The sequence below is a fragment of the Amblyraja radiata genome, chromosome 16 (assembly GCF_010909765.2).
Source record: "Amblyraja radiata isolate CabotCenter1 chromosome 16, sAmbRad1.1.pri, whole genome shotgun sequence".
NCBI lineage: Eukaryota > Metazoa > Chordata > Chondrichthyes > Rajiformes > Rajidae > Amblyraja > Amblyraja radiata.
The window spans coordinates 7572717-7597145 of NC_045971.1; the positions used below are offsets into that span (position 1 = coordinate 7572717).

The 24429-nt window shown below is 44.7% G+C and overlaps 1 long non-coding RNA gene across 1 annotated transcript; it reads right to left on the reverse strand.

Moving 5' to 3' along the window:
- Window positions 1-1127: 1127 nt before the first annotated feature.
- On the reverse strand, window positions 1128-22721 carry LOC116982323. Its single transcript, XR_004414419.1, has 3 exons — window positions 22687-22721; window positions 6864-6932; window positions 1128-1537 (listed from the first exon to the last, which is right to left on the reverse strand). It is a non-coding gene; the product is annotated as an uncharacterized LOC116982323 (long non-coding RNA).
- Window positions 22722-24429: the final 1708 nt, after the last annotated feature.

The window sequence follows — 24429 nt, forward strand, 5'->3', positions numbered from 1 at the left end:
GTCTGCATCAGGATGATGCCATCCGGTTCAACATCCGTAGGTGCCCGCCCTAAAAAGGGCGCATTCTCCGGGTTGGCGCCAAGCTGCGGCGCTGCTGCCGTCTCTGTCCATTGTCGTTTGCCCGTGTGAGGTCAGATGACAGGGCTCACCACGGGGAGGTCGACAACATGAGCCCCAAAATTAAAGTTACAAGCGGAAAGTCCAGGATTGGGGATGTGCAAAGATTGGGGAGGGTGGGAGGCGTGTCAGTCTACCCCACGACAGAAGGGGGAGGGGTTGTACAGTTTGATAGCCACAGGGAAGAAGGATCTCCTGTGGCGTTCTGTCCTGCATCTTGGTGGAGTCAGTCTGTTGCTGAAGGTGCTCCTCAGGTTGACCAGTGTGTCATGGAGGGGGTGAGCTGTATTCTACATCTACAACTCTCTGACATTTCTTGTGGTCTTGGGCAGAGCTTGTTTCTAAACCAAGGTGTGATGCAGTGTATGTGATAGAATCTTTCCATGGTGCATTATTAGAAGTTGGTAAGAGCTGTTAGAGACACGCTGAAATTCCTTTGTTCTCTGAGGAAGTAGAGGCATCTGTGTGCATCTTTGGACCATAGCTCACTGTTTAGATCAGTTTAGTTTATTATTGTCACGTGTACAGAAGTACAGTGAAAATATTGTTTTTTTGCGTAATACCTAGTCAGGGAAAAGACTTTACATGATTACAATCAAGCTGTCCACAGTGTCCACATGCAGGATAAGGGAATGACGTTTAGTGCAAGGTAAAGTCCAGTTAAAGATAGTCCGAGTCTCCAATGAGATAGGTGGGAAGTCACGCCTGCTCTCTCGTTGGTGATAGGATGGTTCAGTTGCCTGATAACAGCTGGGAAGAAACTGTCCCTGAATCTGAAGGTGTGCGTTTGCCTGATGAAAGAGGGGAGAAGAGGGAGTGACCAGGGTGAGACTGAGTTCAAGTTCAAGTTCAAGTCAAGTGAGTTTATTGTCATGTGTCCCTGATAGGACAATGAAATTCTTGCTTTGCTTCAGCACAACAGAACATAGTTGGCATTGACTACAAAACAGATCAGTGTGTCCGTATACCGTAATATAAATATAAATATAAATATATACACACTGGTACTTGATTATGCTGGTGGCCTTGCCGGGGATGGAGTCAATCAAGGTTGGTTTGCTTGATGGTGTGGGCTACCTCTCTGCAATTTCTTGCGATCTTGGATAGGAGCCGTTCCCAAACCATGCGGTGATGCATCCTGATAAAATGCTTTCTACAGCGCATCTGTAGAAATTGGTGAGAGTAGTTGGGGATATACCAGACTTCCTAAGCCGTCGGTAACTAGAGGCATTGGTGTACTTTCTTGGCTTTTTGCTTTGGGATGTCTGGTCCAGGAGAAATTGTTGGTGGTATTTACACCTGGGAGATTAAAGCTTTCGAGCGTTTCATTCGGAGATATGGTGTTGAAGGCGGAACCATATTCAATTAACGGTTGTCTGAAGTAGATATTCCCCAGGTATTTCAGATCGTGTGGAAGCCCCTGGAAAAGAGCTCGTGTTCCAGCTCAGAAAAAGTATAGAGAGAAACTCACAATACTACAGTTTCTGAATTATGCCATTATTATAAGGCAGTGACCAAACTTTTTAAAGAAGGTGACTATACTACCCTTTTGCAGAAAAGGTATGTTGTTATTCTAATAAATGAGCTGCTTTGTTTTTCTAAGGTGGACAAAAATGCTGGAGAAACTCAGCGGGTGAGGCAGCATCTATGGAGCGAAGGAATAAGTGACGTTTCGGGTCGAGACCCTTCTTCAGTCTGAACGTCACCTATTCCTTCTCTCCATAGATGCTGCCTCACCCGCTGAGTTTCTCCAGCATTTTTGTCTACCTTCGATTTTTCCAGCATCTGCAGTTCTTTCTTGAATACTTTGTTATTCTAGTTCAGTTTGCCTTAAAATGTTATGATTTTTAATTCTCCCACTTTTTGAATGTGAAAATCATACTAAGTGGTTTCCAGACTCGGGAGAGTTTGACAATTCCTACACTAATGAATGCAAGCCCATTAGTTCATTTGGAAAAGTCCTCAAAAGATCCTTAACTTTTTAAAGGGTTCCTGTGGAGGCCATTGTTAAATGGGTGAGATATTGAAACCCACACAGACATGCCAAAATCAAGATTACTTTCGAAAGGTCAATTTTGACAGAATCACTTATTAATTTATTCCACCCACGTATTGGACAAACTGCCAAATAAACGTTCCCGCTAAATATTTTTCTCTGCGTTTGTCTTGATCGTTTTCTTGCTCTCCTCTCCCTCTCTCTATACACCTCAGTTAAGATCACCCCTTATCCTCCTGCTCTCCAAGGAATAAAGTTCTAGCCTGCTCAATCTCTCCCGATAGCTCAGGCCCTGTCAACAAGTTGGATGCAGGAAGATTATTCCCGATTTTGGGGAAGTCCAGAACAAGGGGTCACAGTTTAAGGATAAGAGGGAAGTCTTTTAGGACCGAGATGAGAAAATCATTTTTCACACAGAGAGTGGTGAATCTCTGGAATTCTCTGCCACAGAAGGTAGTTGAGACCAGTTCATTAGCTAGATTTAAGAGGGAGTTAGATGTTGCCCTTGTGGCTAAAGGGATCAGGGGGTATGGAGAGAAGGGAAGTATGGGATATTGATTTCGATGATCAGCCATGATCATATTGAATGGCGGTGCAGGCTCGAAGGGCCGAATGGCCTACTCCTGCACCTATTTTCTATGTCTATGTTTCTAACATCCTCGTAAATCATTTCCGCCCTCTTTCCAGCTTTAACAACAGGCTTCCTATGGAGGGTGACCAAAACCGAACACAATACTTCAAAATAATCTTCCAGTCCAAGTCGAGGAACCATGTGGAGTGCGTGCTTTCCCTTACACCAATTAGTAGCTACAGGACGTGTGTTATAGCAGAACAGGGCCTACTGGTTTTACCTGTCCTCCTGTAACATGCAATCTTACGCGGCTCTGCACCTTATTGTCTTACGCTGCATTGGTCTAATCCATTACATTGTACGACATAGACTTACACCATGGAAACAGGCTACTGAATCCAAGCCATTATTTATGTCCCACACAAACCTCCTCTCGCCCTTGTTCATCGAACCTCATCAAAATTTCCTTTGTTCCATTTCTTCTGCACATTTGAACTGAAACTGAACTAAGAATCTCTTTCGCAATCTCAAAGAACCCAATCAGGTCACTAGTTAGTGTTACTTCTCTGGAGAAGAAAAGAGCCTCCAGCAGTTCAATTTTGTTTTGATAAGTGTAACGTCTTAATTCCGTGATGACTATTAACTTGTTTATTGGACTTCCTCTGCACTTCCATCTCCCTTCCCGCGATTATGCAGGGTGAACCTGTTCAAGAAAGAATTCTGGTAAATTAGTGCAAATTATTCGATGGCCCAGTTGCTAAGTGCACTTTGTAGTAGGCAGCTTTATAAAGAATACTGGCAGAATTCCCATTCTGAGCAAGGTTCACAAAATGGTACAACAAATAAAAACAGAAGCAAAACACAAAGTGCTGGAGTAACTCAGCAGGTCAGATCAACAAGAGGAGTTGAGTATAAGAGCAAAGAGGCCCTTCTGCAGTTGTACAGGGCCCTAGTGAGACCACACCTGGAGTATTGTGTGCTGTTTTGGTCTCCAAATTTGAGGAAGGACATTCTTGCTATTGAGGAAGTGCAGCGTAAGTTCACAAGGTTAATTCCAGGGATGGCGGGACTGTCATATGTTGATAGAATGGAGCGGCTAGGCTTGTATACTCAGGAATTTAGAAGGATGAGAGGGGTTCATATTGAAACATATAAGATTATTAAGGGTTTGAACACGCTAGAGGCAGGAAATATGTTCCCGATGTTGGGGGAGCCCAGAACCAGGGGTCACAGTTTAAGAATAAGGAATAAGGAAAAACGTTTTGACCCAGAGACTTGTGACCTGTGGAGTTCTCGGCCTCAGAAGGCAGTGGAGGCCAATTCTCTGGAGGCTTTCAAGAGAGAGTTAGAAAGATCACTTAAAGATAGAGGAGTGACGGGATATGAGGAGAAGACGGGAATGGGGTACTGATTGTGGATGATCAGCCATGATCACAGTGAATGGCGGTGCTGGCTCGAAGAGTCCAATGGCCTACTCCTGCACCTATTGTCTATTGTCAGGCAGCATCTGAATAAATAGGCAAGGTTTCAGATTGGAACAGATCTGAACAAGGGTGCCTTTGGGTTTTTGCTCGAGATTCTGGCATCTGCAGTTCCTTGTGTCTCCAAATAAGAACAGAGAATGTGGGCAACACTCAGCGCTTTTGATGAAGGGCCTCGGGATCTGAAAACCCATAGTGTTGCTGCTGTTTCACACCACCATAGACCCAGGTGCTGTGTGCGTGTTGCGTTTGCACCTTCTCCCTGTGATCGCGTGGGTTTCCTCCATGTGTCCGGCCTCCTCCCACATCACAAAGATGTGCGGGTTTGTAGGTTAAATGGCCTCTGTAAAAAAAAATCGCCCCAACGTGTAGGGAATGGATGAGAAAATGGGGTAACATAGAACTCGTTTGAAGAGGCCGGCATGGTGGTGCTGCGGTAGAGTTGCTGCCTCACAGCGCCAGAGACCCGGGTCGATCCTGACTACAGGTGCTGTCTGTATGGAATTTGTACGTTCTCCCCTTGACTGTGTGGGTTTTCTCCGGGTGATCCGGTTTCCTCCCTAACTCCAAAGAGGTTGAACTTCTATCGCTTTACCTCCCCCCTCGACTCCATTCAAGGACCCAAGCAGTCGTTCCACCTGCACCTCCTCCAACCTCATCTTTGCACCTGCTGCTCTAGATGTCAGCTGACCTACATCGCTCGTTTCGCCGAACACCTCCGCTCGGTCCGCATTAACCAACCTGATCTCCTGGTGGCTCAGCACTTCAACCTCCCCCTCCCACTCCGCATCCGACCTCTCTGTCCTGGGCCTCCTCCACGGCCAGTGTGAGCAACACCGGAAATTGGAGGAACAGCACCTCATACCTCAAGCACCTTGGGGAGTCTGCATCCTGGTGGCATGAACATTGAATTCTCACAATTCTGTTAGCCCTTGCTATCTCCTCCCCCTTCCTACCTCTCCCTCAGCCCTCGGGCTCCTCCTCCTCCTTTTTCTTTCCTTCTCCACGCCTCCCCCCACCCCCCATCAGTCTGAAGAAGGGTTTCGACCCGAAACGTTGCCTATTTCCTTCACTCCATAGATGCTGCTGCACCCGCTGAGTTTCTCCAACATTTTTGTGTACGTCAGGTTGATAGATTAAATGGCTTCGGTAAAGACTGTAAACTGTCCCTAGTGTGTAGGATAGTGTTAGTGTACGGGGATCGCTGGTCGGCGTGGACGCAGTGGGCTGTATCTCTGAACTAAACTAAACTAAACTAAACTAAATTAAACTAAACTAAACTAAAGTACCATTTTGTGTTTATCTACAGGTGATTGATGGCCAGTGGACCAGATGGGCCAGTGGACCTATTTCCGTGCTATATTTCAAAAATCAAACTAAACTTATTTTCCTTTTTCCTATCGTCTCTGTTTCTCTTTCCACAAGTGCTGCCTGATCTGCGGCCTGTTTCAAGTATTTTCTGTGTGTATTTTGAACTTCCAGCTTCTGCTGTGATTTTTCAGACCAGATCAATTTGCCTCGGTATTATTACCTGTTAATAATTTTTTTTTTGCCAAAAATAAACCTTATTCAGAATAAAATGTAGATACAAAACGATAGCTCTGCAAAAACTCCGCCGACATTCTCAATGTCTATGCATTCATTAAGCATAATCAGGGACGAGTCGCACCCCGGCCACTCCCTCTTCTCCCCTCTCCCATCGGGCAAAAGGTGTAGAAGTGTGAAAACACACGCACACCTCCAGATTCAGGGACAGTTTCGTCCCAGCTGTTATCAGACAACTGAACCATCCTACCACAACTAGAGAGCGGTCCTGAACTACCATCTACTTCATTGGAGACCCTCGGACTATCTTTGATCGGACTTTATTGGCTTTAACTTTTCCCTTTATCATGTATCTGTACACTGTGAATGGCACAATTGTATCATGTATTGTCTTTCCGCTGACTAGTTAGCACGCAGCAAAAGCTTTTTACTGTACCTCGGTACACATGACAATACACTAAAACAGTATCTTTACCCTTGCCACTCATGTGGCCCTTTGTGGTGATATCCCTTTGCTTGTTTGAGGGGTGTCTTCACCGGACTCTGTTAACCATGGTAACGTGTGCGTTTAGAATGATGACTGTGGAGTAATGTAACAGCTACGGCGGCACGGTGGCGCAGAGGTAGAGTTGCTGCCTTACAGCGTCAGTGACCCGGGTTCAATCCCGACTACAGGTGCTGTCCGTACGGAGTTTGTACATTCTCCCCGTGACCGCGTAGGTTTTCTCCGCGTGCTCCAGTTCCCTCCCACACTCCGGAGACACACATGTTTGTAGGTTAATTGGCTTTGGTAAAATTGTCAATTGTCCCTAGTGTGGGGTGATCACTGGTTGGTGCGGACTTGGTGGGCAAAGGGCCTGTTTCCGCGCTGTATCTCTAAACTCTTATCTCTAAGAGAGGTGAATGAATTTAGTGAGAGGAGGCGGAGATGGGAAGGGGTGGCGTTAGGAGAAGGATAGCGATCTTAATAGTGTGATGGTCCATGGTGGTTCTGGCATGGACAAGAATGGAAGCAGGTTGATGGTTAATCTTAAAGCTGCACTTAGATGACCAAAACAGGTGCAAACAGTAGTTTAGTGCCTTCAGATGTCTCTTTACGACCAACAATTTCTGTAGTATAGTCAGTGACAATGTAAAGAAAGAATATGCTCACAGCAAGCTCTGAAACGACAATGATTCTGTTTCCCCTTTGAACATTATTTACCTCATTAGCGATTGTTATCTATTTATTTACATCGAGGGTACATCACAGGACAGACCATTCAGAATTGGCCTTTTCTGTTGCTTTTGCTTGGACTTTTAATCAAGTATCAAATCCTCTAATGCTACACTCACAGGTACGGCTGTAGCTGTCCCTGTCTAATGCTACAACTTTTGCTACAGTCTGAAGAAGGGTCTCGACCTGGAACGTCACCTCTTCCTTTTCTCCAAAGATGCTATCTGACCCGCTGAGTTACCCCAGCATTTTGTGTCTATCTACAAGTATTTCTCTCTACTCTTCTCCCATTTCTGATTTTCATCTCATTCTCCTTCAAGACACACATTGCTATTTCCTTTCGTAACAGTAAACAGTTCCACCGACTCATTTTCAGAGCTAAATCAGTTTCTCTTGAAAACATTTTTTTGAATGCTTTTACTCCCCCTGACTCTCAGTCCGAAGAAGTGTCTCGACCTGAGACGTCACCTGTTCCTCTTCTCCAGAGATGCTGCCTGATCCACTGAGTTACGCCAGCATTTTCTGTCTATCTTCGGTTTAAACCAGCATCTGCAGTTCCTTCCTACATTGAATCCTCTTTTGTATTTATTGATGACTAATGGAATTTCTCACCCTATGTTTCGGGATATTTTCGTCTCCCACCCTCTCCTCCACCTGTTTAACATGACTCAAGTCATGGGAGTGCTTGGGGGAAAGAGGTTTGTAGCAAAGGTAATATGGTGTAAGTTGCTAAGTCTCTTAAAGGTTAGCCTGCCATAAGTTCAAACAAAAAACATGTTAGGTGGAGAGAATTTTAAAGGGTAGATGTAAGATCATATATTCAGAACTATAATTTATTTTGATTCACATTTCTGTCACTACCGTAATTAACCAGCCCCAGTAAACAAGAACATTTGGCTTGCAAGGTAGAAATGGGAGACATCCCGCAGCCTTTAATCTTGTGGGGGATTATTTTAACAGCTCTGCCTGCCCTAGGTCATGTTCTTAAGGCATTGTTTCACTGCCAGACGTTTAAAGAGCAAAGCTGATTCAGCTCTTAGTTTGTGGAGGAAGGAACTGCAGGTGCTGGTTTAAACCGAAGATGCTGGAGTAACTCAGCAGGACAGGCAGCATCTCTGGGGAGAAGGAATGGGTGACGATTAGGGTCGAGACCCTTCATCAGACCCGCTGAAGCCACAAAATGCTGGACTAACTCAACGGGGCAAGCAGCATCTCTGGAGGGAAGGAATGGGTGACGTTTTAAATCAAGACCATTCTTCAGACCCGCTGAGTTACTCCAGCATTATCTTCAGCTCCCAGTCTTATCCACAACTTTCTGAAGGAGCTGACTTGGTCTACACAGGTGCCAACCACCCTCTAGCATCTTACCCTGGGTGCCCATTCCTCACTCATGTGCCTGGTGATTGAGTCATTGAGACCAGAGAGGCATTGCAATCAGTAGAAGCTGCAGATGCTGATTAATACATGAAAGGACACAAAGTGCCAGAGTAACTCAGCAGGTCAGGCAGCATCTCTGGAGGACATGGAGAGGTGACCTTTTGGGGAAAGACCCTTCTTCAGATCTTAGTTTCGGTCTTAGTTTTATATTTAGAGCTACAGCATGGAAACAGGCCCCTCGGCCCACCGAGTCCGCGCCGACCATCGATCAACTAGTTCACTAGTTCTATCCTACGCACTAGGGGCAACTTACAGAAGAAATTAACCTATAAACCTGCATGTGCTTGGAATGTGGGAGGAAACCGGTGCACCCGGAGAAAACCCACATGGTCACAGGGAAAACACACAAACTCCATACAGCCAGCACCCGTAGTCAGGATCAAACCCGGGTCTATGGTGCTGTGAGACAGCACCTCTACCACTGCGCCATCATGCCACCCCTTAGATGGATAGACAGGGAACTGCAGAGGCTGGTTTACAGAATCAGATGCAAAGCGGGTCAGGTAGCAGCTCTGGAGAAAATGGATAGGGGACGTTTCGGGTCAGGACCCTTCTTCACACTGTTGTAGGAGGGGATAGAGAGATGGAGGAGGGACAAAGTCTGTTGAATGACAGGTGAGGGGGGTTGATTCACAGAAGGTTGGACAAAGGCCAGAGGTGAAAGAGCAAAGGGCCGTGTGATAAGAAACAAGGAGAGGAGAGGCATGAAATGTGAAGCCAGAGGAAAGGATATGGGTGGATGAGGAGAGGAGGAGGAAGGGGGGCAGGATTGTGAGAGAAATGGGTGCACATCCAAGTGTGGTACAGGGAAGAGAGGGGAGAAAGGGGGGGGGGAGGGGGGAGGGGGGAAAGGGGAGATTGTTTTCAATCATTTCAATCCGTTTCTTTCTCATTCAGCAGCACACACACACACACACACACATATGCGCACCCCCCACACATACACACACGCATGCGCACACACACACACAGATATGCATGCACACACACGCGCAAGCACACACACGCAAGCACACATATGTACATGCGCACACCCATGCACACATATGCACACAAGCACACACACAGTGCTGTCTGTACGGAGTTTGTACGTTCTCAATGTGACTGCGTGGGTTTTCTCCGGGTGCTCCGGCTTCCTCCCACATTCTAAAGAACTTCAGGTTTGTCAGTTAATTGGCTTCGGTAAAAATTGTAAATCGATCCTAGTATGTAGGATAGTGCTAGTTTTATGGGGTGATCGCTGGTTGATGCAGACTCGGTGGGCTGAAGGGCCTGTTTCCACGTTGCATCTCTAAAGGAAAGACACAAACACACACACACACAATCACATCACATCACAGTGGCGCATCCAGTAGAGCTACCACCTCACAATATCAGCATTCTCAGTTCAATCCTGACCTCCGGTGCTGTCAGTGTGGAGTCTGCACGTTCTCCCCTTGTCACCGCATGAGTTTCCTACAGGAGCTCCAGTTACCTCCCACATCCCAAAGACGTGCGGATTGAGAGATGAATTGGCCGATGTAAATTGCCTCCAGTGTTTCGATGAATGAACGTGGGAGGAGTTGTTTTGGAAATGTGGGAAGGTGACAAGGCCAAACTTGTGCAGGAGTGGAATTGCTCGGTGAAGTGTTTCCTGTGTGAAAATAAGGAACTAAGATGATTATTAGACAAAGAATCACTGGCTTATTTCCCCCCTGCTTTGGAAAATATCAAAATTTATGTGTTTTTATACATTCGCCATGTCCCAGAACACTCGTTAGTCAATGGGTTTCTTTTCATGTGCAGTAATAGTTACAGTGTGGGAAACACTGAAGCGAATTCAGTGAAAAAGCTAATAGGATGGTTCAGAGGCATTGCTGGTGGAGCTGCTGCTGCCTCACAGCGCCAGAGACCCGGTTTTGATCATGACTTCAGATACTGTCTGTGTGAAGGTAGACAAAAGTGCTGGAGAAACTCAGCGGGTGCAGCAGCATCTATGGAGCGAAGGAAATAGGCAACGTTTCAGGCCGAAACCCGGAAGGGTTTCGGGCCGAAACGTTGCCTATTTCCTTCGTTCCATAGATGCTGCTGCACCCGCTGAGTTTCTCCAGCACTTTTGTCTACACAACGATTTTCCAGCATCTGCAGTTTCTTCTTAAACATACTGTCTGTGTGAAGTGTGTACGTTCTCCCAGTGACCTTGTGGGCCATAGGTTCATAAGTTATAGGAGTCGAGTTAGGCCATTCGGCCCATCAAGTCTACTCCGTCATTCAATCGTGGGCAATCTATCTGTCCCTCTCCATCCCATTCTCCTGCCTTCTCCCCACAACCCCTGACACCCGTACAAATCAAGAATTTGTCAACCTCCACCATAAAAATATCCATTGACTTGGAGTCCACAGCCATCTGTTGCAATGAATCCCACAGATTCACCACCCTCTGACTAAAGAAATTCCTCCTCATCTCCATTCTAAAGATACCTCCCTATAAGTTACCTATGACCAGAAACTGGGTCATCCAGTTTCCTCCCACATCCAAAAGATGTGACAATAGACAATAGACAATAGGTGCAGGAATGGAGGCCATTCGGCCCTTCGAGCCAGCACCGTCATTCAATGTGATCATGGGTGATCATCCACAATCAGTACCCCGTTCCTGCCTTCTCCCCGTATCGCCTGACTCCGCTATCTTTAAGAGCCCTCTCTGGGTCCCTCTTGAAAGTATCCAGAGAACCTGCCTCCACCGCCCTCTGAGGCAGAGAATTCCACAGACTCACCACTCTCTGTGTGAAAAAGTGTTTCCTCGTCTCCGTTCTAAATGGCTTAACCCTTATTTTTTTTGGCTTAACCCTTTTTATTAAGGACAGTGCATATTTATAAACATTTGCATGCAATACGCAAGATTATAGCTATAGGCTAATTTCCATCTGTAGTCCCTCTGGTAAACCAGGTTAACACATCACAACACATTCAATCCATAAGAAAGGAATCAAAACAAAATACAAACAAAAAACATAACAAAACAGACAATAAAGTTAAAAAGTAACAATAAAAGACTGCCAGATGATTATATTACGGTTGATTATGAATACAGGTTTGATTTTCCAGTAACCATTTTTTGAGTTGTTTTGTAAATGTGGTGATGGTTGGCAGATCCCGTATGAAGCAGGGGATCGCGTTCCAGGTATGCGACGCTCTATAGGAAAATACTGTCTGGCCAAATACACTTTTCTTAAACGGGACAACACAATCACCCCTGGATGCTGCTCTTGTCGACCTATTTATGTTCTTCTTTATAAATTATTTTAACGGAGGTGGGGCTAGTCCATGGATGATTTTATAAACTAAAATTGAGTCCGATTATTCTTAAATTGTGGCCCCTGGTTCTGGACTCCCCCATCATCGGGAACATGTTTCCTGCTTCAAGCGTGCACAAACCCTCAATAATCTTATATGTTTCAATAAAATCCCCTCTCATCCTTCTAAACTCCAGAGTGTACAAGCCCAGCCGCTCCATTCTCTCAGCACATGACAGTCCCGCCATCCCGGGAATTAATCTCGTGAGCCTACGCTGCACTCCCTCGATAGCAAGAATGTCGATTTGTAAGTTTATTGGCCTCTGTAAATTTCCTCTCGTCTGCAGGGAGTGGATGTGAAAGTGGGATAAAATAGAGCTAGTGCGTTCTATGTTATACCACGTTGGTCAGCGTTGTCTCCCTTGGCCCCAGGGTGTGTTTCACAATGTATCTCTAAACTAAACTAATTTATGCACAGCCAGCACCCACAGCAGTTCTATGAAAATGTGTCTAGGAAGGTACTGCAGATGCTGGTTTACACCGAAGATAGACACAAAATGCTGGTGTAACTCAGCGGGACTGGCAGCATCTCTGGAGAGGAATGGGTGACGTTTCGGATCGAGACCCTTCTTCAGACCCTTTCCTTCTCTCCAGAGATGCATCCTGTCCCGCTGAGTTACTCCAGCATTTTGTGTCTATCTTCTACGTAAATGTTGGTTGGGAATGATAGATATTGGGCAGGGAGATGAGGCATAACTCCTTTGCTCCTCTGTAGAATCATGCTATTGCAATCAGCCACTGAGTCAGGAGGAGGAACCTTTACAATTGACGTTATGTCCTTGTCTGTAGCCAGCTCTAAACATAGGGTCCAACTTCTAACGAAGGCAAGAAAAATCAAAACAGGTCGGTGTAAAAACTCAAAGGAAATGTCCTGTTTTTACTAAATGAGAGGGGACGAAGGCAGCTAAGGCTATAATTAAAGCAATGTATAATCCTGATATTGTCACGCCCATTGTCTTGTAAAACAGGCTTGAAATGCTTTGCTGGTCAGTAATAATACAGCGTTGATTGTCTATAATGTTCTAGCCTGCAACTTCCTTTTGATCTTTTGCACGTGTTTAGGCAATGCAAACAAGACCCGACGAGCTTACAGGAATGTTTTGGCGTGGCTCCAGGTGGGTAGAGGAGGCCGGTTGGTACGCCCACCATCTGGGCTCGTCCAAGCTCCAAGGTCAAGTGGCAAGGTTTCAGAATGAAAAGAATCCAAACTCCAGCCTTCCACTCTAAAAGGGGTTAGCAGACACTAGGAGACTGGATGGGTCACACTTCTTCTAAGTAGCAACCCACTGCTGGCTTGACCCTAAACTAGCTGGCATATTCAACTAGATATTCGTATTCTTTCTGTGTTGGAAGGAACTGCAAATGCTGGTTTAAACCGATGATAGACACAAAAAGCTGGAGTAACTCAGCGGGACCGGCAGTATCTATGGAGAGAAGGAATGGGTGATGTTTCGGGTCGAGACCCTTCTTCAGACTAGTCGGGGTAAGGCTACGAGACATAAAGACGTCGATGTTGAGAGATAAAGAACAATGAATGAAGGATGTGCAATAAAGTCACGATGATAAAGGAAACAGACCATTGTTAGCTGTTTGTTGGGTGAAAATGAGAAGCTAGTGAGGGAGGGATAGAGAGGGAATGCCTGGGCTGGTTTATACAAATGATCGACACAAGTAACTCAGCAGGTCAGGCAGCATCTCTGAAGAAAATGGACCGGTGTCATTTGGGTATGGGCGCCTTCTTCATTCTCCAGAGATGCTGCTGGACCCGTTGAGTTATTCCGCCACTTTGTCTCTTTTATTTTGTAAACCGGTTCCTTGGTTCTACAATCAAGGGGTCACAGCTTAAGGATAAGGGGGAAATCCTTTAAAACCGAGATGAGAAGAACTTTTTTCACACAGAGAGTGGTGAATCTCTGGAACTCCCTGCCACAAAGGGTAGTCGAGGCCAGTTCATTGGTTATATTTAAGAGGGAGTTAGATGTGGCCCTTGTGGCTAAGGGGATCAGAGGGTATGGAGAGAAGGCAGGTACGGGATACTGAGTTGGATGATCAGCCATGATCATATTGAATGGCGGTGCAGGCTCGAAGGGCCGAATGGCCTACTCCTGCACCTAATTTCTATGTTTCTATGTTTCTAATAGGTAGAACAAAGGGGGAGATACAGAGTGCGGAATAGAGTTCTGGACTGAAGATGGGTTCCTCCCGACCCAAAACGTCGCCTCTGCATTTTCTCCAGAGATGCTGCCTGACCCGCTGAGTTACCTTTCCCAGGCTCCATCACAAATGTACCTTGTGCCTTTTCAAGCTGTGTCACCAGGGGAGGTGAGGGTGGGGTTACCTACATCCCCCGGTGGCCAAGTATTAAACTAGATGCTTCCCGGCATTCTGAGATAAGGGACTGGATATTTGACAATGGTTATTGCCACTAAATGAGTCAATTAGTTCACCAACCCGACATTCTGTTCCTTTATAAAGCTCGAGAAATGACAGCTTTAATTATCTGTGAACATTGCTTTATCTTTTATGGCTTATTCTGTTCTGTCTTTTGCTCTCTCTCTCTCTTTCTCTCTTTCTCTCTCCCTATTTCACCCTCTTTCCCTCTCTCCCCCCCTCTCTTTCTCCCCCTTATCTCTCCCTCTCTTTTGCTCACACACTCTCTCTGTGTCTCTGTCTCTGTCTCTCTCTCTCCTCCTTTCTCTGCTTGGTTGTCTGTACACCCACAAATACACACACACACACACACACAGAAAGAGAGAAGTATAGAGAGATAAATAAAGAGAGAGACAGAAAGTACGAGGGAGGGAGAGCAAGTGAGAGAGAGGGGGAGAGAGAGGAGGAGGGAGAGAGAGAGACAGAGAGACAGAGAGAGTGTGGGAGAAAAAGAGAGGGAGAGATAAGGGGGAGAAAGAGAGGGGGAGAGAGAGGGAAAGAGGGCGAAATAGGGAGAGAGAAAGAGCAAAAGACAGAACAGAATAAGCCATAAAAGATAAAGCAATGTTCACAGATAATTAAAGCTGTCATTTCTCGAGCTTTTTAAAGGAACAGAATGTCGGGTTGGTGAACTGATTGACTCATTTAGTGGCAATAACCATTGACAAATATCCAGTCCCTTATCTCAGAATGCCGGGAAGCATCTAGTTTAATACTTGGCCACCGGTAGATGTAGGTAACCCCACCCTCACCTCCCCTGGTGACACAGCTTGAGAAGGCACAAGGTACATTTGTGATGGAGCCTGGGAAGGATTCAGCTTGATCTTCTCACAGGCACTTACAACAGAAACAAGCAGGTGAGCAATCTGGGAGAGAATCTGTAGGCGATTCTCCTCCCGTACCTGGGGCACTGGTGTCAAGGATTGTAGAGGGGATATCAAGGCAGATCACGTACAGTGATTAGTCTTCAGAAGTAATTTATTGGCTGGGAGGAACTCAAGGATACAATAGGAATGCAAATTTATTTCCTTCCCTCCTTCTTTGTTTGGGGTAAACCTCTGGTTATTAGTCCCTGGGTAGGGGTCAGAAATTCTGGCTCCCATAACCTACCCATTCCTGAGATCAGCACACAAGAATCTTTACACTGTAGCTGTGATGTGTAAACCAGTTTATAGCGAAGATAGACACAAAATGACTCAGTGGATGAGGCTGAATTTCTGGAGAAAAGGAATAGGCGATGTTTCGGGCTGGGACCCTTAACTAAGGCTTTCCCTATCTCTATACATGGTGGTCTCAACAGCAAATGTATGTAAAAATAGAATTAGAATAACAACAATCTTTGTTCACTGAAGCTGCCTCGGAAGGTAATGAGAACACCGGGACTGGTTCTACAGGGAATTCTTATCATCAAAGCTTTTAATTTAGGATAATGTCATCAGCTGTAAGAAGCTTGAATCCCTATTTGGATTTGGATTTACAAGGATTTACAAGTACAAAGCGTTTTCCCCTTTGTGAAAGCTGCAAAGGGGTGTTTAATCCTTTTACCATGCATTCTTCAGGAGTTTCGCATAATTTGTACTAATTTGGTGAAAATCATTTTCAGCTTTCTAGAAAATCTGGGTGTCAGCTACCGAGGTACTGAACAATGAGGTTAGAAAGGTCCCAGTGATCGATGGCGAGCATGAACTTGGTGGGCTGAAGGGCCTGTTTCCACGCTGTATCAATCTTTCAACCAATCAATCAATCAATCAATCAATCAATCAATCAATCAATCAATCAATCAATCAATCAATCAATCAATCAATCAATGCCTCTAAGATAATCTTATTAAGTTCCTGTATTACTGATTATTGTACAATCTGTAGATATGTCAGTGTTATAGAAACATAGAAACATAGAAAATAGGTGCAGGAGTAGGCCATTCGGCCCTTCGAGCCTGCACCGCCATTCAATATGATCATGGCTGATCATCCAACTCAGTATCCTGTACCTGCCTTCTCTCCATACCCCCTGATACCTTTAGCCACAAGGGCCACATCTAACTCCCTCTTAAATATAGCCAATGAACTGGCCTCAACTACCCTTCTGTGATAGAGAATTCCACAGATTCACCACTCTCTGTGTGAAAAATGTTTTTCTCATCTCGGTCCTAAAAGATTTCCCCCTTATCCTTAAACTGTGACCCCTTGTTCTGGACCTCCCCAACATCGGGAACAATCTTCCTGCATCTAGCCTGTCCAACCCCTTAAGAATTTTGTAAGTTTCTATAAGATTCCCCCTCAATCTTCTAAATTCTAGCGAGTACAAGCCGAGTCTATCTAGTCTTTCTTCATATGAAAGTCCTGACATCCCAGGAATCAGTCTGATGGACCTTCTCTGTACTCCCTCTATGGCAAGAATGCCCTTCCTCCGATTATTCCTCATATTGGGATCATTGGGACTGCAAAGCTGCCATAAGGATGAATTTCATTATTCCGTTGCTGGAAAGGGTGCAGAGAATATTTACGAGGATGTTGCCAGGACGCAAGGGCCTGAGCTATAGGGAGAGGTTGAGTAGGCTAGGACTCTATTCGGAGCACAGAAGGATGAGGAATGATCTTACAGGGGTGTACAAAATCATGAGAGGAATAGATTGGGTAAACGCACAGAGTCTCTTGCCCAGAGCAGGGGAATCGAGAACCAGAGGACATAGGTGTAAGATGAGAGGCGATAGATTTACTAGGAACCTGAGCGGTGTTTTTTTTTTTGCATAATGTTTTTTGCATAATGGGTGTATGGAACGAGCTGCCGGAGGAGGTAGTTGAGGCAGGCAATGACGATTAAGAAACAATTAGACAGGTATGTGGGTAGGATAGGTTTAGAGGGATATGAGCCAAACGCAGGTAGGTGGGACTAGCGTAGACGGGACATGTTGGCCGGTGTGGGCAAGTTGGGCCGATGGGCCTGTTTCCGTGCAGTAAGGTTCTATGACTCTACTGCTGGTATGCATGACAATTAAACACTCTTGTTTCTTGAGACAAAGTGCAGTGAACAAAGTGGGATGAAATATGTTATCTTATGGCTCTGCTTTTGTGCTCCTTGTTTATAGAGTCACGGAGTCATACAGCATGGAAACAGGCCCTTTGGGCCAACATGCCCCCACGACCAACATGTCCCATCTACGTTAGTCCCACCTGCCTGCGTTTGGCCCTCTAAAGCCTTCCTTTCCGTGTCCCTGTCCAATGCTTCTTTTATGAAGACCAGAATCTTATTTCCTTTACTAACTTACATCATAGTGTTGGTGACTGATATTCAGTTGAGGGAGAGAAGTGCCGGCAAGTTTGTTGACAGCCACAGATCTGCATTCCCAGCGGGAGTTAGTAGCCCTCAGGCTCCACAGGAAGCAGACTAAGCAGAGAGAGAGAGAGAGAGGGGAAAAGAAATCTGAATATAAATTTTGTTTCATCCACATTGACTTTTCAAGTTTTGCACCCTTTCAGGATCACAAACATTCTTTCGTTAGATCTGAAATGGGGTCAGAGGAGACAGAGGAAGCCCCTGATCCCGTAAAACACACAGCTAGTGAAGTCTGTGTCGACATCCAAGGATGGGAAGGTGCAACACTCACCACAACAAAAGCTTTGTGGCTCCACAGCTAAAATCAAAGATGACTGGGCAAGTGTGAAGAATGCTTCAGGGATTTTTATCATGCTTTCAAATTTCCATTAGCTGATTCATAACTAATTTCAATTATGAGGATAGTAATTTAGCTCTCTACACAACACTAACCTCAACTGTGAACTGCTGGAAGAAGGGTTTCGGCCCGAAACGTTGCCTATTTCCTTCGCTCCATAGATGCTGCCGCACCCGCTGAGTTTCTCCAGCATTTTTGTCACCTTTGAACTGTGTATTGTCTTTGGTTGCACTAAAGACTGGGCTATTTTTGCACAAGTATTGGGGTTATTAATTTATTGAATTTAAAATATATATATATATTATAAGTTTAGTTTAGTTTAGATTTGTTTTGTTTAGTTTAGTTTAGAGATACAGTGCGGAAACAGGCCCTTCAGCCCACCGAGCCCGCACCGACCAGCGATCCCCTCACACTAACACTATCCCACACACACCAGGGACAATTTATAATTTTACCGAAACTAATTAACCTTCAAAACCTGTGTGTCTTTGGAATGTGGGAGGGGACCTGAGAAAACCCACGCAGGTCACAGGTGGAACGGCAAACTCAATATAGTTAGCACCCATAGTCAGGATCAAACCCAGGTCTCTGGTGCTGTAAGGCGGAAACTCAACTGTTGCACCATCCTAATTATCTACGTATATTGTGTTTGCAGGCCTGTTATGCAAGTAAGAACTTAATTGTTTCATTACAGTTACGTATGGCAACTAAATGTTAATGACTCTTGATCAACACATTGGAACTTGACATAAAGTTAGAGTCATACAGCGTGATACAGGATCTTCAGCCCAACCTGCCCAGGCCGACCTACATACCACGTCTACAACAGACCGATCTGCCTGTGTTTGGCCCGTATCCCTCTAAACCAGTGATTCCCAACCTGGGGCCATTTAGGGCCATGGCAAATTTCAGGGGGCCACAGAAAAATTTGGGGATTTAGGGGGCCACAGGTTCAATGAAGGGGGCCACTTTTTTCCGCTAATAATGTCATGGGGGGCCAAAAGAAAAATTAAAGAGCCCCCAAGGGGGTCTTTTAGGACCGAGATGAGAAAATCATTTTTTACACTGAGAGTGGTGAATCTGTGGAATTCTCTGCCACAGGAGGTAGTTGAGGCCAGTTAATTGACTATATTTAAGAGGGAGTTAGATGTGGCCCTTGTGGCTAAAGGGATCAGGGGGTATGGAGAGAAGGCAGGTATGGGATACTGAGTTGGATGATCAGCCATGATCATATTCAATGGCGATGCAGGCTCGAAGGGACGAATGGCCTACTCCTGCACCTTTCTATGTTTCTATGAACTAAAAAAGGTTGGGCACCACTGCTCTAAACTATCCTATCCATGTACCTGTCCAAATGTTTTTTAAATGTTACGATAGTACCTGGCACACACTACAGTGCCTCCTCCGGCAGCTTGTTCCATACACACACCACCCTTTGTGTAAAAAGGTTGCTCCTCAGGGCAACTATTAAATATTTCCCCCCTCACTGTAAACCTATTCCCTCTGGTTCTTGATTCCCCTACCCTGGGTGAAAGGCTCTGTGCATCTACCCTAACTATTCCCCCACATGATCTTATACGGAAACTCTCCAGTAATGGGTTAGCAGATTTTGTTCTCACACTGTCGGGATTACAAGTGTGAGGTCAGTTGACTATGTGGGGGTAGCACAGCGGCACAGCGGTAGAGTTCCTGACTACGGATGCGTACGGAGCATGTACATTCTCCTTGTGACCGCATGGGTTTTCTCCGGGTGCTCCGGTTTCCTCCCACACTCCAAAGACGTACAGGTTTGTGGGTTTAAATGGCTTCGGTACAAAATTGTAAATTGTCCCTGGTGTGTGCAGCATAGTGAAAGTGTACGGGGATCGCTGGTCGGCGTGGACTCGGTGAGCCGAAACGCCTGTTTCCACCCGTATCGCTAACCTCTAACTAAACTATCTGTACTCATTTCCTGGGACTGGGAGCTTCAAAGACTTCATTCAATGGGACGTGTAAGTAAAACAGGAATCTTTTGTGTTTTGTAAATTCAGATTATTTCTGCATCCCTTCCAAGGTGACCCTATCATTCTTCCCATCTACTCCAAGGATACTCAGGTAATGTCTGCAGCCTGAGGCATGGAGCATTGGCAGTCCATATAACCATGGTGAACAATGTGGAGTCTGAAGAAGGGTCTCGACCCGAAACGTCACCCATTCCTTCTCTCCAGAGATGCTGCCTGTCCCGCTGAGTTACTCCAGCTTTTTATGTCCAACTTCGGTTTAAACCAGCGTCTGCAGTTCCTTCCTACACAATGTTCACTCACAGCTATTTCCTGGATGACTAACTGGGTAACAATAATGGAATGAGCGAGCATTGTTTATGTCCTTTATCCAACCCAGGAATCAACGTCAAACATTTCCTAATCTCTGGGGCTTGGCTACACCCCCTTATTTCGCAATATCTCTAATATATATACTGCCTTTAGTGTAGGAACATTTTCTATGCAGGAGTTTTACCAAATAACATTTGACACAGTCCTCAAAGAGTCTGAAAAAGGTTCTTTCCCGAAACGTCATCCATTCCTTCTCTCCAGAGATGTTGCCTGTCCCACGGAGTTACTCCAGCTTTTGGGTCGAACCTAGGATTAAACCAGCATCTGCAGTTCCTTCTTGCAGACTTCCTCACAGAGAGACGCTCTTAAGAACATCTTAAAGGAGGGAGTAGAGGTAGACCAGCGGAGAGAGAGAGCATTTAGAGAGGGGTTTCCCACACTTAGGACCATGCATCAGGGGTGGAGTAGAAAGAATTGGTGTTGAGCAAGAGGATAAAACGTGTGTGTGTGTGAGTTGGAGGTGGCTTTAGAGATGAATAAGTCAAGATCTAGAAGGGATTTGGGAACAAGGATGAGAATGTTTAAATGGAAACATTGTGTTAGGTATCAGACTGAAGTAGTATCCCACCCCAAAAGTTTATCTGACTGTTTCCCTCCACGGATGCTGCCTGACCCAATGACTTCCTCAAACAGGTTGTGTTTTATTCAATGTTTAGAGGGATGTTGGTCAAATGTAGGCAAATGAGACTAGTGAGATGGGCATCTTGATTGGCATGGATGAGTTGGGCCAACGGATCTGTTCCGTGCAGTATGACTGTGATTCTAAATGGATTCAATATTAAAGTGATTGAAGGTAATCCTGAAAGACATTGTTTCTTCTACATCTCAGTTCTTGACCTTGGGAAAGAATACATTATTAAAGTTAACAAAACCACTCATCTTTAAACGTGACTTGTGATGGTGCGAGCTCGCGTGCTTCAGACAATGTGCAGAAATTTGTATTTGCTTAGTTTCGTCCGATCAGCAGAGAAGGTTATTGGCTGCAACCTTCCCTCCATTGATGAACTGTACACTGCAAGGGCCAGGAAGCGAGCGGGCAAGATCATCTCTGACCCCTCTCACCCTGACCACAAACTCTTTGAATCACTTCCCTCTGGAAGGCGACTCCGGACTGTCAAAGCTGCCACAACCAGACATAAAAACTGTTTTTATCCACGAGTAGTTGCTCTACTCAACAGCCAAAAATCTGTAGCCTCCCTTTGATCTGGTATTTTGTTGGTTCACATGCTTGATCAATGGTGTTTTATCATTAATGTTTTATTATTATTAATGTTTAATGTTTTCTGAGTCATTCGTAACTGTCACTGTATGTCATGTTGTTACTTGTGGGCGGAGCACCAAGGCAAATTCCTTGTATGTGAATACATGGCCAATAAACTTACTTACTTACTTACTTTATTGTTTATTGTCACGTGTGTCGAGGTACAGTGAAAAGCTTTTGTCGCTTGCTAACCAGTCAGCAGAAAAACAACACATGATTACAATCGATCCATCCACAGTATACAGATACACGGTACAAGGAATAACGTTTAGTGCAAGATAAAGTCCAGTAAAGTCCAATCAAAGATAGTCCGAGGGTCACCATCGAGGTAGATAGTAGCTCAGGACTGCTCTCTAGTTGTTGGTGGGATGATTCACTTGCCTGATAATTGATCATTGGCATTTGTTGGGGATTAAAATATTGGCCCTCCACTGTTTTCCTGAAATTACTTTCTCCTGATTTTGTCCCTGTTTTATGAAATGGTTTAAGGAGATTATGGATAGGAAAAGGTTTACAGAGACATGACCAAACGCAGGCAGGTGGGATTAGAATAGATGCGGCATGGTCGGCATGGGCAAGTTGGGCCAAAGGGGATATTTCCGAGCTGTATTACTCTATGACAAATGTATCAACTTTTCAATAGGTACTGTTACTGGAAAATATATCGCCCTCTCAATGAATAAAAACAAATGAGTTATTCTTTTGCCGAAATTACAGAAGGAAGCTATCTGGTCCATTTGTGTTGTCTTTTGAAAAACACGTCAATTTAGTCTTTCTATATTCCTCCAAATTGTATATTCAATTTACATGTATTATTAAATGTACATTCAATTTGTTTTTGAAAGTTACTATGATATCTGCATCCACTCAGGTATTGCTTCCCAGATCAGAATGGCTCACAGTGTATTAAAAAATCTCATCTCCTCTCTGGTTCAGGGACATCTTCTTCCCAGCTGCTATCAGGCAACTAAACCATCCTACCACAGCAGTCCTGAACTACTATCTACCTCATTGGAGACCCTCGGACTATCTTTGATCGGACTTTACTGGCTTTATCTTGTACTAAACGTTATTTCCATTATCATGTATCTGTACACTGTGGAAGGCTCGTTTGTAATCATGTGTTGTCTTTCCGCTGACTTGGTTAGCACGCAACAAAAGCTTGGTACGTGACAATAAACTAAACTCATACTCAAAATGGGTTGTCATGGTAAAAGCCAATCATTCGAAAATAGACACTAAAAATACTTACATGACTTGCGATGCTTTCTTAAAAAAGAGTTGACATAATGTTTTCTAAAAGAAAGTTGACATGATTTTCCGTGGAGCGCGAATATTTTTGTAAGTGGTTGGGCGTGGCTGTGTAACAGTGTTCAAAAGTAAGGAGCGGCTTTGATAATTGCGAAAGCCAGCTTGAGAGTGCAGCTTTGCAAGAGAAAAAAAAGAAGGAATTCTGTCTCTTGTAAAATACATGCGAACCCGCCCATAAACAACTGAAGATGCAGCAAAGGCTGGCGTCGAACAGGCGAGTCTGGAGACAGTAATGACTGTGCACTTGAACAGCAAACCCCAGCGCCATGAATCAAAAGAGGCAAGGTAAAGGTTTATGAGGAAGTGGCTCCACTGCTGCAGGTGTTTCTTCCATATCAAAGGTAGACCAACAGGAAACTCCAGGTCTCCAGATAAAAGCTTTCAGCTCGTTAGAATCAATCTAAACCTGGGTGCCTAAACCACAAGATTCTGTCTGTACCAGCTGGGATCACATCGCATATCCTCCAACAAGCCAAATGTAAAAAAACGTTTCCTGGGCGCTTTGTCTCAGTAATATCGCCCCCTTAAAATGCGAGTTATAACACGACGTAAATATGGTGCAGAGGATTTCATACTGATGTTCGGCTGTTTATCAAATTGGACACAAAGTGCTGGAGTAACTCAGCAGGTCAGGCAGCATCCTTGAAGAACATGGATAGGTGACGTTTCGGGTCGGGACCCTTCTTATTTGCAAATGATGAAGCAAATTATTTGCTTCAGTATTAGTTCAAATTAAATGTATGTATGTTATCACGCAAAGGGTGGTGGGTGTATGGAGCGAGCTGCCGGAATGGGTAGTTGAGGCAGGTACTATCGCAACGTTTAGGAAACATTTGGACAGGTACATGGATAGGACATGTTTGGAGGGATATGGGCCAAACGCAGGCAGGTGGGACTAGTGTAGATGGGACATGTTGGACGTTGGGCCGAAGGGCCTGTTTCCATGCTGTAAGACTCTATGACTATGACTAATTATAAAAACTGAAATTAGTTATATTCTATGCAGCGTTTACTGTTCTTACTACAAAATATTTCCTGCATCTGACATTTTTTGATATTCACAAACACATTTAGTAGTTAAGTAGTATTTTGAACCTTTTTCATCAAACATTAACATATTGTAGGTGCACAAAAGAGCTGGAGAAACTCAGCGGGTGCAGCAGCATCTATGGAGCGAAGGAAAAAGGCAACGTTTCGGGCCGAAACCCTTCTTCGGACTTAATATATTGTAACATTACAAGCAATTTGACTATATTTTATGCTGGATCAGGAGCCCTTTTCATACTCTTTTCTATGTGTAGAACAAGATTAAACTTTAAACTATGTCATAAGTACTTTTATACATTATCTCTTCATTAAATATCAATTATTTTAAACAAGAAGAGGAATCCATCTGATAAACGTACGATTATGATAACATGGTATTGGCTCTAAAATAATTCATTTTCTTCTTACGTAGAGTCAAAGCATGATGTAGTCATACAGCGTGGGAACAGGCCCTTCGGCCCAACTTGCCCACACCGCCCAACATGTCCCATCTACACTGGCCCCACCTGCCCTTGTTTGGCCCATATCCCTCTAAACCGGTCCTAATAAGTATTTAAGGGCTGGTAGAAAAGTGACAACTCTTTTTTATATATTAAAATTTAATATCAAATCTTAAATCATCAATTTTATCAAACCT